The following is a 14,971-nucleotide window of genomic DNA, read 5'->3' as shown; positions in this document are numbered from 1 at the left end:
TAAAAAAGTCACAAACAAAAAACCCCAAATACAATGCATATTAATGCTTTCTATGCCCCTGGTTACACTGTATTATTTATCTAGCTTGATGTCTAATGTTTAAATGGATCTTTTAAATGCAGATTCTGACTTAGTAAGTGTTGGGTGGGACCCACAATTTTGCATTTTAAACCATGGGAAGGCAAAACTGCTATCTATGAGGCACACTTAGTAATAATCCTGCAGGTTCTGTTGTTAAGTAGGATTACTCTAAGACACTCTCTTAATGCTCTCTAGGAGAATTTGTTTTTAATTATGTTTTTCTCATTTCTTCCAGGACCTCATAAACTTTACAGAAAGGAATTTCTAATATCTAACCTGAAGCTTTCACACTTCAGTCACGTTGCTTCCCATGTTTTCCTCAGCAAAGCCAGGCTGATTCTCTTTATTGTTTTAGTTTATATTGAGGATTGTCATATTACTACCCTGCCCTCTGCTTTGCCTGAGGTCTATAACCTCAAGTTTGTCTTCCTTCTTTCCTTCCTTCCTTTCTTCCTTCCTTCCTCCTTCTCTTTCTCTCTCTTGCTCTCTCTCTCCTTCTTTCTCCTTTTCTTCCTTTTTCTTTCTTTATTTCTTTCTCTCTCTTTTTTTCTCTTTTTTCCTTCCTTCCCTCCCTCCTTCCTTTTGCTTCCTTCCTTTTGCTTCCTTCCTTTCCTTCCTTCTTTCTTTCTTCCTTCCTTCCTTCCCTCCTTCCTTCCTTCCTTTCTCTTTCTTTCTATCTTTCTTTCTTTCTTCCTTCATTCCTTTCCAGTATTTTTTCAAGTTGATTTGGAGATATTTGTTGAATATTTTTGTTTCAAATTTCCCAAATTGGTTTTTTTTTTCACTCTCTGTCTCTTGAGTGGCTTGGATACAGGACAGTCTATCACTGCTGAGATTCCCTGGTGGACAGTAACACACTTATGCATCCCCAAGCAGCTACCATTCAGAGACAAAAGAATAGGAAGATAAGGCGTTTCACTTACTCATTGAGGGCACCGGGAAGATGCCACCATGGGAATGCACTGGGGTAGCATTCTCCAGATGTTGAGAAGTCTGGCTTGGTTTGGGGCTGCTGGTAACTGTTTTCTAATGTAGTCTTAGCACCTGAAGGGAATCTTGGGTCCCCAAGCATGAAAGATGCAATGACATGGTGAATTGAAAGGCCCCTATGGGTACGAGTCTGAGCTGACTGGCTGTGACCATGTAGGTGACATTCATTTCCTGCCTTCCGCCAGCACTGAAATCTTGGCTAGACAGAGGAGAGGAAGTTAATTGCCTCAGGGAGAAGGGCCCTGCGTTAATTATGTTAAAGTTCACACTGCATTAGAGCTTGGCGCTCAGGTTCCTCCCAGCATCTGGGCGTAGAGGAGCCAGGGAGTCTCGTGTGTGTCCGTAATGACTCTTCTCCAGAGAAATTCTCCACTTCCATTGAGACTTAAATGGAAAAACGACTAGCTTGAACTATAGTTTGAAAACCTCAGCAGGTCCAGGAAGCCTGGAGAGAGAGGAAACTGGATTGTGTTCACAGGAGGGGAGTGTTGAGTGAGATATACCAAGAATCTCCAGCCTGTAGCACACAGATTCAGGTAGGCTAGTTGATAAAGATGGTCTGAGTTAGGTAATCAATGCATCACAGGAGCACCAATGGCAACACCACCTAGCTTAACAAAAAAGCTACAAAATGCCAACTTTTGATTGGTGGGCTGATGGGTAAAGGGCTTGAGAGCCAGAAGTTTCTGATAATAATAACTTGGGAGGGATATAGTGATTTTTTCATGAGCACATAGCATCCCAGGGCCATTCCCAACTTCCCTATGATCTATATCTTTCCTTCTTTACTTCCATTTTACATTTACAAGGCAAAGTCACTTAAAATGCTGCCAGACAACCTGGGCTCTAATTATGAGCTCAGATTCATCATTTAATAGCACTATGTGATCTTGGGCAAATCACATAGTTTCTTCAAGCCTCAGTTTCCTCATCTTTAAAATGGAAAGAGTAGGGGTGCTCGGATGGCTCAGTCGGTTGAGCCTGAGCATCTGGCTTCAGCTCAGGTCATGATCTCGTGATTTGTGGGTTTGAACCCCGCATCAGGCTCTGTGCTGACAGCTAGCTCAGAGCCTGGAGCCTGTCTTCAGATTCTGTGTCTCCCTCTCTCTATGACCCTTCCCTGCTCATGCTGTTCTCTCTCTCTCTCAAAAATAAAAAAAAAAAAACATTTAAAAAAATTTAAATGGAAACAGTGTCATCCATCTAGCAACCTAAAATTTTATTTTTATTTTTTCATATTAAATGAAACATATATAAAGCAATTATTAACAACAGGTATGTGATAGGCAAGCAGTTTAGGAAACCTGATAAAGCTCAACATCCTAATTCACTTCCTTTGTTCCTAATTTGATGTTAACTAGGTCTTGCTTAGGGCTTTCATGTTTTGTTCTAAGTGTGTATAGTGTTTTTCTACCAAATAAGAAAACCAAGTCCTTAAGGAATGATATTCTGCCATCTGCTGCTTTAAATTTCCACCAGAGACCTAGATAGTTCCGTTCAATTCAGTTTACATATATTGAGTGTCTGCTCATACTTGGAATCCTACTGGGCATCGTGAAGTGAGAAACAATGAACAGGACATAGAAATTGTCACAAGGAAATATAGTATTTATTAGAGAACTAGCTAATTATATAAAAGAGGACTGAGATAAACACCCTAGAAAAGATGAGATTGTTATCCATGGTAGTAATGAGGTAGGAAAAAAAAAACCAACAATTCCTTCCCATGAGATAGGGAAATGTTTTTAGAAGAGAAGGGCTTTACAATAGGCCTTAAAGGAAAGAAATGTTTCCACCTTTTTCAACCTTCTGTCCTTCTGTAAGAGGTCAAACGCTCTTTGAATCATGGAATTGCTGGTAGTTAAAGGTGAAGCCTGCCCACAGCATTGGGTCCTGGTTGCAATATCACGCATATATTTTTCAGTATGGAAAAAGTATTGGACAATTAGTCCACACCCTTGTTTGCAAGGAAGGCATTCAATTTTTTGGAACAAGTAGTTGTTATTTGACTTTATACTTCCTTGCAACTTACCACACTCTGGTGTAATGTAAGACCAACCTCCTCTCATTCAGTGGAAGGTTACTATCTGCTAAACCTTTCATATTACAGAAGAAAATCAGATTTTATTATTTTTCCATGTAATTACAATTCTCTTTCACCTAACTTTTTAAAAAATTACATTCTTTTTTTCTATTCATTATTCATCTTCCCGAGTCTCCTGTGAGCTCTTTTGGCTCATCCGAATGTCCTATAAATTGAAGCATCTAAAACTGGACTTGGGCATGGGGGAGGCCACAGCCAGGATTTAGAACAGAGAAACTGACTGCCCTCAGTTCTGTTGCACTCAGGACCTACCTGTGTTCCTTTTGAACACAGCAAGATACAAACTGCCTTAACAAAATATGATCCCAGGGGCTCACAATCAGTTTGCCTAAATTCTAAGTTGTTTCACTGAAGAAAACTAAGGGATTAGGATTTACATTTGAGGTGAACAACAGCAACAACGTGTTTTTTTGTGTGTGTGTTTCCCTAGGCCCGAGATTGTTTCTGAATAGACCTGTTAGACTTCTGTCTCTCGCTTGTCCCGTCATCGGACGGTGTGGCACTGGGCTCTCTGCATCAGAGCCAGCTGAGAAGCAAATCATATCCTTCTTACATTCTGCAGGCTTTCTCCCTCCCGCATTAAATGTGTTTAACCTTTGGAATAAAGCAGTATGATATTCAAACATCTCCTAATGAGGTTCTCAGACTTAGGGTTTTGTGATTTTATTCACCTGAGTGGTTTCCCTTAACCCTACAGAATAGACAATTGCGAAATTTAATACCATCTCTCTTTTGTTAGGAAACCAGAAACCAAGGCTGTCCATCAGTTAAGATATTGTGATTGTGTTCACGCTTTAGCCACATGAAGGCTTGGATGTGTTACCACTCGGGTTCGGCTAAGTTGTACTCTAGGTTAACATCACAGACAGGCTCAACTTCACAGTCTCTAAGAAGAACTATTTCTAGAATGTGCAGGGGGAAGAGGGAGGTTATTATCTCTGTTCATAGGTAATATTCATCATATTTATTATGCCTGTTATAGGAGTGGGGAAACCAACCACCAGACATCAAACTTTCCCAAATAACTCCCTAGGAACATGGCTGTATTTTAGGGTAAAGGCTAAGGGGGAAAACATCCTGGGTCTGTATAAAATGGCCTGGGCTGGGAATCAAGAGACCTGCTGCTAATTAGCTAAATAAAGTCTAGTTGGGTCGTGTCATCCATTTGGGTCTTAGTTTTATTTCTATGAGGAGCATGCTAATGTCTCTCCTCCCTAAAAATGAAAGATACTGTGAGCATTATACTGATGCAAAAGATGAGGAATACTCTGAATATAAAAGTACTAGGAGAAAATGATGTGTTTTCTTATTCTCTGTTTCCCTGATGGAGTGAATCAAGCACATCCCTTCATCACCTTCACACCCACATAAAGGTGTTTCAGGTTTGTAGATACCAGTCATACCTGGGGGACTCCTCATCTGGAAACAGAATAATGCTTAGAAAATCACTGGGCTGAGGTTACTGGATGTGGGAGGATCCAAGGACAGAATAATTGCTCCCACTAGCTATCTACTTCTCAAAGGATGTTGCTAGGATTGGAGAACAGAGGAGGAAACAGTCACATCATATCCTTCAGCCAAAGGAGACTTGCAGAAGAGAAAGTCTCAAGAATAACCCACATGGATCACGAAATGACCAAATGGGTTCTGTTTGGAGGGACTGAGACACATATACCTGCAAAAAAACTGATGGAGGCCATAGACTTGCAGCTCAGTGTTGTTAGTACGAGATGGTAAGTCTCCTTACCCCAAACTTGACAAAGAACCGAGCACGATCCCTGGTCTCCAGCATGACCCATATTTGGAGCATAACCAATGTTTCTTCGGGGTTGAGAATTCATGGGCCTGATTTCAGAAATCTCCACAGAGTTTTGTTTGGCAGTTGGACTTGTTAAATCCTACTGAGGAACATTCAACCCATGCACAGCCAAGTAAGTGCTCACTGGGGTCTGAGAGGCAGGACTCTTTGACTTGTATTCTGCTTTCTATCTGATTGCAATCCCAAGCTGCAGAGACCATGGTTGAACACTGATCTTTTCATACTACAGCATTCAGAAAAGTAGGGACTGGGCTTAGAGTAGAATAGGGAATAGAACCTGGGCTTTGGAGTCAGGCAAATGTAGGATCAGACCACAGTTTTCCCAATTATGTAGTAAACGACTTGCTGTCCCTGTGGGTCAATGTCTCTATCTATTGGTAATAAACATGGCTTCCTCCTATGGTTGTTGTGAGGCTTAAAGGAACCCTGACATACATTCCAGTACAAGTTGGAGGTCTTGAGTGATTGTTCACTTAATCCCTCATGCAATCTTTATGACTATTTGGCACAGAGCAGGCATCTTGCTAATGGGAACAGTGGGTATAGCTGCATCTGTACAGGTTAAAGAAAGACCATAAAGTGTGCTTAATAAAATGATAGTTTGGAATGTACCTAAAGGATCAGAAACATGAATTCTCTACACATGGGTAGCCAATTTTTGGGAATCCACAACTTTTGTTTTTTCGTTTTTCGTTTTGTTTCTTTTTTGCTTCCTTGCTTGTTTATTTTTCCAGCTGTTAAAATAAAGGCAATATTAGCATTATTATTTGGAAGACTTGGTTCACTGTAGAGCATATCTCCCAAGCATTTCAGCAGCCCTAGATCTTTTAGGAAATTCTATATTTAATCAGTCCCAAACTGTTTTTAGATGAGGTAGAGTATAAACAGTTAAGGCAATTGCTTAACCTGGGAATTGTAATAGATCTTTCCAGCATAACCCCCCATTTTTAAAGTTAGAAAATAAGGGGTACCTAGCTGGCTTGGTCTGTTAAGCATCTGACTCATGATTTTCTATCAGGTCATGATCTCATGGTTCATGAGTTTCAGCCCTGTGTTGGGCTCTGCTTGGGGTTCTCTCTCTCTCTCTGCCCCTCCCCAACTCATGGTCTAAATAAATAAATCAATAAATAAACTTTAAAAAAATTAGGATAATGAACTGTATTTTCAGACCCTGTGTGTTTTGGCATAGGGGTGGGAAGGAGGATTACCATATGACAACACCCCCAAGACACATCTTCTTTGGCAACTCCTTCTAATCCCCAGCTCTAGAATTTTGTTCTCACCCCTTACTACCTGCCACCAGTTACCTGCACTCATTTTTTCACCCTCTGTGGATGAACAAGCTCTGTAGGCTTAGATGGAGTGCCTACTCACATAAAGGTTGGGGTCCCTCTACTAGACAAATTCAATGGTATATATCAACTTTCAAATGACAAACCAGTATAAATATCAAGAGCAAGCATAGGTGACTCTCTCACACAAGTTAATGATGTAGTTTGGGGAGTAGAAAGAAATGTTCTAGCCTGGATCAGACTTAGATTTAAATTTTCTTTCTTCCAGTTAATGGTTGTGTGGCTTTGGGCAAGTCCCTTAAGTCTCTGAGACTCAGTTTCTTATTCCATTTTTAATGAGGAGATCAAAACAACAACAACAGCTATCATTTTGTCCACAAACAAAACAGCAAGTTACATATATATATGTATATAGACATATATATACACATATGATATAGACATATATCTCTATCTCTATCTATCATCTATCTATCTATCTATCTATCTATCTATCTATCTATCTGAGTGTGCTAGTGTGGTGTCCCTCACAGAAAGCCTTTGATGTGATTTGGTTTGCTTATCTCTTATCTACTGCAACAAATCATTTTTCAACATGTGAGCATCTGTCACTGGCAGTTGGAGTGGAAAGTTGGCATGGTAGAAGTTCTATTGAAGAACGTGGGATTGCAATGATGGTAGAGTCTAAGAAATCCCCAGAGATTCCTGGAGGGAGGTGAGGAGGGTAATAATGGATTGAAAGACTGACTGATGCTTCCCATTGACAGTTAAAGAAAGAATGGTGTGCATATGAAATCTAGTGACTATACAGGTTTCAGGACCTGGAACTTTTGTCACCTTCCACACTTAAAGTCCTAAGAGAGTCTGAGGCACACTTTTGTAAGACACAGATATGAAGTGAGACTCTAGTAGAAGTCCATTCTAGCTTTCTGGAAACTTCCTGGGATAATGCACAGTCAAATCTTCTTGGATTTCCCATGGCAGATTCTCGAATGGGATGGTGGGTTGAGAGGGGATGGAGGAAAGATAAAAGGAGATTAGAGTTGAAGGGGCTTCAGCAAAAGCTCACCTTACTGCAGGTCCCAGTATCAAAGCAAGTCCTCTGATGTTCCCAGGTTGTCTGTGCATAGCTCTGAGGGATCAGCAAGTTCCCCACAGTACCCTGAGAATTTGGAAAGTTTGCATAGCTTCCAAAAAAAGTCTTAGCAGTAAGAGGAGTGCCCCCCAGAGATAACTATAACTGGGTTCAAATCCCAGTTCTGTTTCTTGCCAGCTGTGCGACCTTACAGGAGTTTATTTAAGTTCTGATGCATTCTTTTTCTCACCATAAAATGGAGATAATGATAAATAATGCATTGGGTTTTCAAGACAACAAAGGTGATAATACCCTACGGAACTCAGGTGCCTGACACTCAATACACTGTTGTGATTATTGTTAATTTGTTATTAGAATTCTCTTTAGTCTGGATCTGTTAACTAACCAGCCCCTTTTAGAGATTAAATCTATTAAAGTGAATCAAAAACTGAGAAGTATAATGGAGCAGGAGAAAGTTAGACGTAGGAAGGTTGAGTGGGGTCAGCTAGTCTACTGGTAGTGTTGGTGAAAGGCCTTAATGCTAAAAGAGGGTTAAATCCTGATGTATTTGGTGAGAAGTGGCACAACACCTTTTGGAGGGATGAAGGGAAGAGATGTCTTTAAAAACACAAGCAAATAAAGCCCCTTTAACATTTCCTACCTTCCTAGTCTCGGTGGAATTTGGAGAATTAATGAACTAATATCTACAAAGTACTTAGAGACTATCAAATGAAAGAAATATAGAAATCACAAGTAGTATTATGATTTTATTAAACATTTATTGAACATGGTACAGAATATATAGGTGACTATACTTTCTACCCAGAGGGTTATAATATAATTGCAATGTTTATATTAACCATTTTAAGGCAGAGGGAATTCTAGCTAAACAATAAATTTGAAATATATCTGAAGAATCCATATGGATATTGTATCGGTCACCATAATTTGCTTCCTGAACTTCTAGAACACAATTGTAGTGTTGTCATTATACAATGCTAATACTGATACCAATACTTGTGATAATAACAATAAAAGCCAAAGAAATAATATGCCAGACACTGCCAGGTACTTCATATAGACTGTCTGAAAACTTGATAATGAATCTTGAGAGATAGGATTAATATTCCCATTATACACATGAGTAAACTGAGGCTAAGAAAGTTATTCATTATTTCATTATTTCATGGCTTGGAAGTGATGCCTTTGACCCTAGAAGCCTGCAAATTTGCTCCTGATGTTTTTTTGCCATCATCATTGAAGAGAGTTGGATATTCTGGTGGTGCCTGGGTAGCTCAGTATTTAAGTGTCCGACTTAGGCTCAGGTTATGATCTCGCAGTTTGTGAGTTTGAGCTTTGTGTTGGGCTCTGTGCTGACAGCTCGGAGCCTAGAGCCTGCATCAGACTCATTGTGTCCCTCTCTTTTTGCCCCTCCCCTGTTCATGCTCTGTCTATTTCTTTCTCAAAATAAAAAAAATAAAAATAAAAAAGAGAGTTGGATATTCTGGGAGTATAAGAGCAATATGACTCCTGTTGTGGTCTTAGGCTAGAAGTTCTTAACCCAGACTCCATAGACCCTCTCTTAGGTGTTTATGGAATGCTATGAAATTCTTTACAGACTTGTCTATTTGATGTGTTTATGCAATTTTCTGGAGAGTAGGTCTAGAAACATTATCATATTCTTGAAGGAATTTATAATCCAAACAAGAGTAAGAACCACTGTGCCAATTGTGGGCCAACTCTGTATAGTGGACAGTTCCTACTAACCTGCTTAACATGAGCTTAATCCTTAACTACTTTACTCAGACATCACAGCACTCAAGGATGTGTGTGTGTGTGTGTGTGTGTGTGTGTGTGTGTGTGTGTGTGTGTGAGATTCAGGATCTATTTTGCACTTTCCTTCAATTGACTTCTATGCTTCCTGTTTTTCAGTCTTCTATTGTGATCAAGAGATATTGGAGAAAGTACCAAGTTCTGTACTCAACCTAGTCCCAGGCCCATCTTAAATACTAGCTCTTCAGTTAATATCTTCATTGACTCTCTTAGAGGAGTTAACCATACCCTGATTTGTGTACATCTTAGTATAAACTCCCATTCAAGACATTATGCTGCATAGTAATTGTTTCTTTATGTATTCATTCCCTTCATCACACTTTTCATTTCCCTTGAGCAAGAAGTAAATACTATTCATCTTTTCTATTTATTCTAGGCATTATGTATAGCATAGTGCCTAGAATATAGTCAGTACCCAATGAAAAGTTAAGAAATAGACAATTGGTAGGTCGATAGATGGATGGACTGACAAGTGAATACACTTGTTAAAGACATGATAGCTTAGATATTGAAGGGCATAGATTCATAGAGAAGAATTCTCTGATTTTAGGCTAGCTTATACACACACTTATGTTAGTAAAATTGGTGATGAGTATGGGAAGGGGATCACATGTGGATTTGTGCTTCCCTTACACTGATGGGTATAGAAGGACGATTTGGCATAATAGAATTTTGCAAGGGGTATAACTTTTCCATTTAGGAGAATAAAGTTAGGTGATTGGAAAGTCATAGCATGCTGCAAAGCTTATATCAGTTTTCCAGCGCTCTGCAAAAGGCACGCTATAGCTGACTTTTCAGCTTCAGCTTTATGTAATTTGGCTTAATAGACAGTGAAAGCTTTTCATGCTCACAAGAACCTAATATTATCATCTCAGTAATGTATTCAAGTTGCCACCTACCCATACGGCTACATATCCTTGGAGGAGCCTAATAGGACAAGAGAATTCCTGCTATTTTAGAGTACCTTTGACAGTGAAGAGGATAATAATTTTAAACAATCTGTTGGGCTTACATTTAGTGAAAATTCCTGGCTTGTTAGCCTGGCTAATCTTTGAGTTATCTGTGTTTGAACAGAAAATACTGTTATCTCTTATCCCATCGATTCCTGTGGTGAGCAATGGGTCTGTACTCACTGCTGGAACCCGTCCTGATGATATCATCCTCATCACCATGGGAACGCTGTCTTTTTGCTAAGATGAGAGTTAAGTTCACCCTAAAAAAGTCCAAGGGCTCTCTTGAAGTATGATCAGAATTCTCCAGTGAGATTTAGGTATAATCTGTGAGGGGTGACATGAAAGAATAAATATTTCTGTATTTTACTGAAAGTCTTCCTGAATTCCAAGACTTAAAAAAAGAAAATCTTGCCTTCAAATACAGAGATAAAGGAAGTATCCTTTCACAGAGGTAGTTGGATATTTACCCAGTAGGATAATCTGTGATTTAGTACCCTGTAGGGTATACTAGAATATCCTCCCAACCCTCCAGTAAGCCTTGTTCCCTGGCATCTCAGGAGAATAAAACCGTAGGACAAAGAAAAGTTGTCTGGGTTATTTTAATATAACTCCCTTGATCCTTTGGGCTGTAAAAAAGAGTTGCACATTTGCTCCTCTTTGGTAAAGCATACTGACTTCATGAATATGTAGCTCACTTTCTTTCCCCATTTGTTCAGTGGGGATTATAGTAGGAAACTTCTGAGATTTTCACCCAGGGCGGGGGGGTTGGGGAAGATTTGTGGCGTGAAAGGTAACACTTCAGTTCCTAAATGGATATGTTATACACTCTTGAATCTGGTGGCCTCTAGAGGCCTGTCTGTGTTGACACTGAGGCTACAAAGATAATTACTTTTTTTTTAAGGCATTAGTCTATTACTAAAGTTACACATTTATCGGAGACTATTTGTCCTGTTTTTTCCCTTTCATGTCAGAAGCTGTAGCTAAGCCCATGAGAACCTGTTAGTATTGACATCACCGTATTTTTTTGTTTGTTTTTTGTGGGTTTTTTTTTTTTCTGTATCCCAAGGAATTTCCCGGACAGTGGTTTCAATGGCCAGTGGATCCCTAACAGAGTGGACAGAGTCCTTGGATGGGCAGAGCCAGTGGCCCTTGTAGAAACCAAAGAAAGGAAGACTGAGGAACTAGACCCATGCCTTCTAGGTTATGGGATCCTGGTTCTGAGTCAAGTATCAGGGGAAGCTGACAGCTTAAGGAAACACAGGCACTTATAAAGGGCAACACATCATTCCCCTCTTATGTCTAAAATGTCCCTCAGACTCAGGCTCAGAGAACTGCAGTAACTTACTCATAATCACAGAACTGATCGATTTGAGAACTGGATTTAACTCCATACTCCAAGATCCAGGCTGCCAAATTTATGTTATCTTTAGTTTAAAAAAAAAAAAAGCCTGTTTTAGAGTAGTTCTTGAATTTTATCCAGACATCCTTCAAATCTGTGAGTTGCTTACTACATTTACTTAACACACTCCCAGCCTCACTATATGCTGTTATCTTATCTTCACAAGGGGCAGGGCAATGTCCATGAAGAAGAAATTCATCTTTTCTTTGCCAACATTAATAAGAGAGAGTAAAGAGCAGGAAAGGTACACACCCAGCAATCTCAATCCTTAGGAAACCTAAACTTAACTTCAACAGGGAATCCAGTTCAATTATTAAAACCAACTCATTTGAGGAAATTTGAAATTTTGCACTTAGCTTGAAGATTATAGGAAAGCGAATTAAGAGGCTCTTTGACCCTCTGCTAGCTGGGATATAGATCAGGGCTCAGACTGGCTGCTGCCTTATGTTGGCAAAGTGATTTGGGCAATTCATCCACAACCTGCCTTTTGATCTGTAACACAGAACTAAGGAGTCATGATTGGTTTAGTCTCATTGATTGGGTGCTCAAGTGCGGGTGGGAACTTGAACACTGTGATACTGCAGAGATCGCTCAATACCCAGTCCACAGGGCTGCTAAAAAGGAATCCTTCTTAAATGCAAACCTGCTTATTACCCCCATTCCCCATCCCCCACATTAACACTCTTTAGTGACTCTCTCTTCCCATCAGAACAATGCCAAAGTCATCTTTCTGACATTCGGGCTGGCTACAACATGGCCTCTTACCCATCTCCTATCTTTTCTACTACAAGGACCAGCATTGTCATCTAAATGTGGTTCTTAGGCAAGTGCTAGACTCTCCATCTATAACTTCATCCTTCTAACCCTGCCACTTCCAAGGTTAATAATTCCAGGAAGCTTTCTCCTTGTCTGCACTAGACTACATCAGAGCTTCTCCTGTACATTCACAGCACTTTATATACGATCCTCATCACACTATATCATGATTAGTGATTTTCTTATGCATATCACCATCTTCCCAGGAGCTGTTTGAGAATGGGAACTGTCTCCTATTCAATAATATGTTCCTAGTATCAACCTTGGAATGTAGTAACACAGTAAATTCAATATTTGTGCTTTAAGAGGAGATTAGGAATGCAAAATATAGGACTTGACTTACTTGTCACAAAATCGTAAGTTTTTTAATCTCATCTAAGTAACCTATATGCCGTACAAAAATCACATCCATTTACTACAGGCAATGTATTTTGTGATTCGTGAAATTTGTAAACTGGCACTTGTGGTTCAGTTTAGGTACACACTCAATTCCCAGCTGCTGAGCTATGGCAAAGATACAGGTGAATAAAAAAGAAGGGCAGCTCAGTGAAAATTCTAGAAGGTATCACATAAAACTCAAAAGGTTTCAGCCAGTGAATTGATTGGTGGGGGCTGATATCCAAGTCCAAGAACCCAGTTCCACGTCAGGATCAGCATGCTAGTGAACAAAAATGGGAGACACACTATTGAGAAAAGGCCCATATAGAAAACCTCCACATAGACAGAAACGTAGCAGACAGTAGCAACCTTCGGAGCCTTGCAAGATATTTAAGTCACGCTTTCTGGGCCCAAAATACATTCATTTATTTTCCCCATAAATGAGTTCATTTTGTAGATTTTACCTAAGTCCTTCAGCATACCTCTATCCTTCCAGTCACCTAAAAATATACATTTGGAGACCTTGAAATATTTTGTACTCTTTTATTTCTAATCTTAATGGTAATGAAAATAATAATGGTAATAATAATAGTAGTAGTAGTAGTAAGTAGTATTTATTGATACTCTGTCCAAGGGGTCATTTAAGTTTCCACTTATTTGAGAGATACAAGAACTCATTTGAGAGTGATCGGCCTATTTCTATGAATGTATTTATTTTTAACGTTTTTATTTAAATTCCAGGGTAGTTCACATACAGTGTTATCTTAGTTTCTGGTGTACAATATAGTGAGTCAATACTTAATATATTACTCAGTGCTCATCACAACAAGCAGCTTCCTTAATCCCCATCACCTATTTCACCTGTATCGTCCACCCACCTCCCCTCTGGTCACCATCAGTTTGTTCTTTATATTTAAAGAGTTTGTTTCTGGTTTATGTCTCTCTCCTTTTTGTTTTTCCTCTTTGCTCATTTGTTTTGGTTCTGAAATTCCACACTTGAGTGAACTCATATAGCATTTGTCTTTCTCTGGAGAGTTTCATTTTTAAAATTAAAAAGAAACAAAAACTGAAGCAGTGGAATAATAAGTGACTCTCCCAAGGTCACACTGTCATGAATAATGGAGCAGGATTTGCACCCAATCAGTTTCAAGAAGACTTACTAGTCTAAGTGTTACAATGTATCGTTACCATTTCCTAGTGATTCTTTTGCTGAAATGTTTCCCATTGCTCTTCACAGGTTGGCATTCACACATACGCTATTTCGTGACTTCCTTGCTAACCAACTTCCTGGGCAGCCTTTTGCTCTAGTCTCCCTCTGTTCTGGTTCATCCCTTATCCCTGTGGAATTAGGAAGGCAATGTGGTGTTGGTGGAATGCATGTGGGCTTGAGAATCATGGAAACCTAGGCTTAGGCTATAAATCTAATATTTTTACCTATGACAATTTATTTACCTTCCTAATAATTCCAATTATTTACCTCACAAGTTTTTGTAATAGTCAAATGAAATAATGTAGTGAATAGTACTGGGCATACAGGAGGTTATCTATCATAATTTCCTTGCTGAAACAAACTAAATATGGTAAAAAAAAAACAATAAGCAAATTGTTTCCCACCATTTATATTATTCTCTGCATAAAAAATAAATTCCTCTTTTCACTGTAGTACTTGGAATACTCTGAGATCTAAACTAAGCCAATCTTTCTAATTTTATTGTTTAATTTCTTTAGGTAGCCTATTCAATAAGACTGCCAAATTACTTCTTTTTAAAAAATGTTTATTAATTTGAGAGAGGGGGAGGGCCAGCATGAACCAGGAAGGGGCCGAGAAGAGAATCCCAATCATGCTTTGCAAGGTCAGCCCAGACACGGGGCTTGATCTCATAAACCATGATGAGATCATGACCTGAGCTAAAATCAAGTCCTACCCTTAACTGACTGAGTTTTCCAAGCACCCCTCTTTTTCCCCCAAAAATGTTTATTTATTTTGAGAGAGAGAGAGAGAGAGTGTAAGTGGGAGAGGGACAGAGTGACAGAGAGAGAGAGAATCCCAAGCAGGCCCTCGTGCTATCAGTGCAGAGCCTGTAACTATGAGATCATGATCTGAAGCGAAATCAAGTCAGTCACTTAAGCAATGGATCAACCCAGTTGCCCACAAATTATTTCTGAGATATCCCTTTAAATTTACTCTATTCCATAATTTTACCTAGAAAGTGTTTTTTTTTTTTTTTTTT

Source organism: Suricata suricatta, chromosome 11 (assembly GCF_006229205.1).
Source record: "Suricata suricatta isolate VVHF042 chromosome 11, meerkat_22Aug2017_6uvM2_HiC, whole genome shotgun sequence".
Taxonomy (NCBI): domain Eukaryota; kingdom Metazoa; phylum Chordata; class Mammalia; order Carnivora; family Herpestidae; genus Suricata; species Suricata suricatta.
This window is presented reverse-complemented; position numbering follows the sequence as displayed.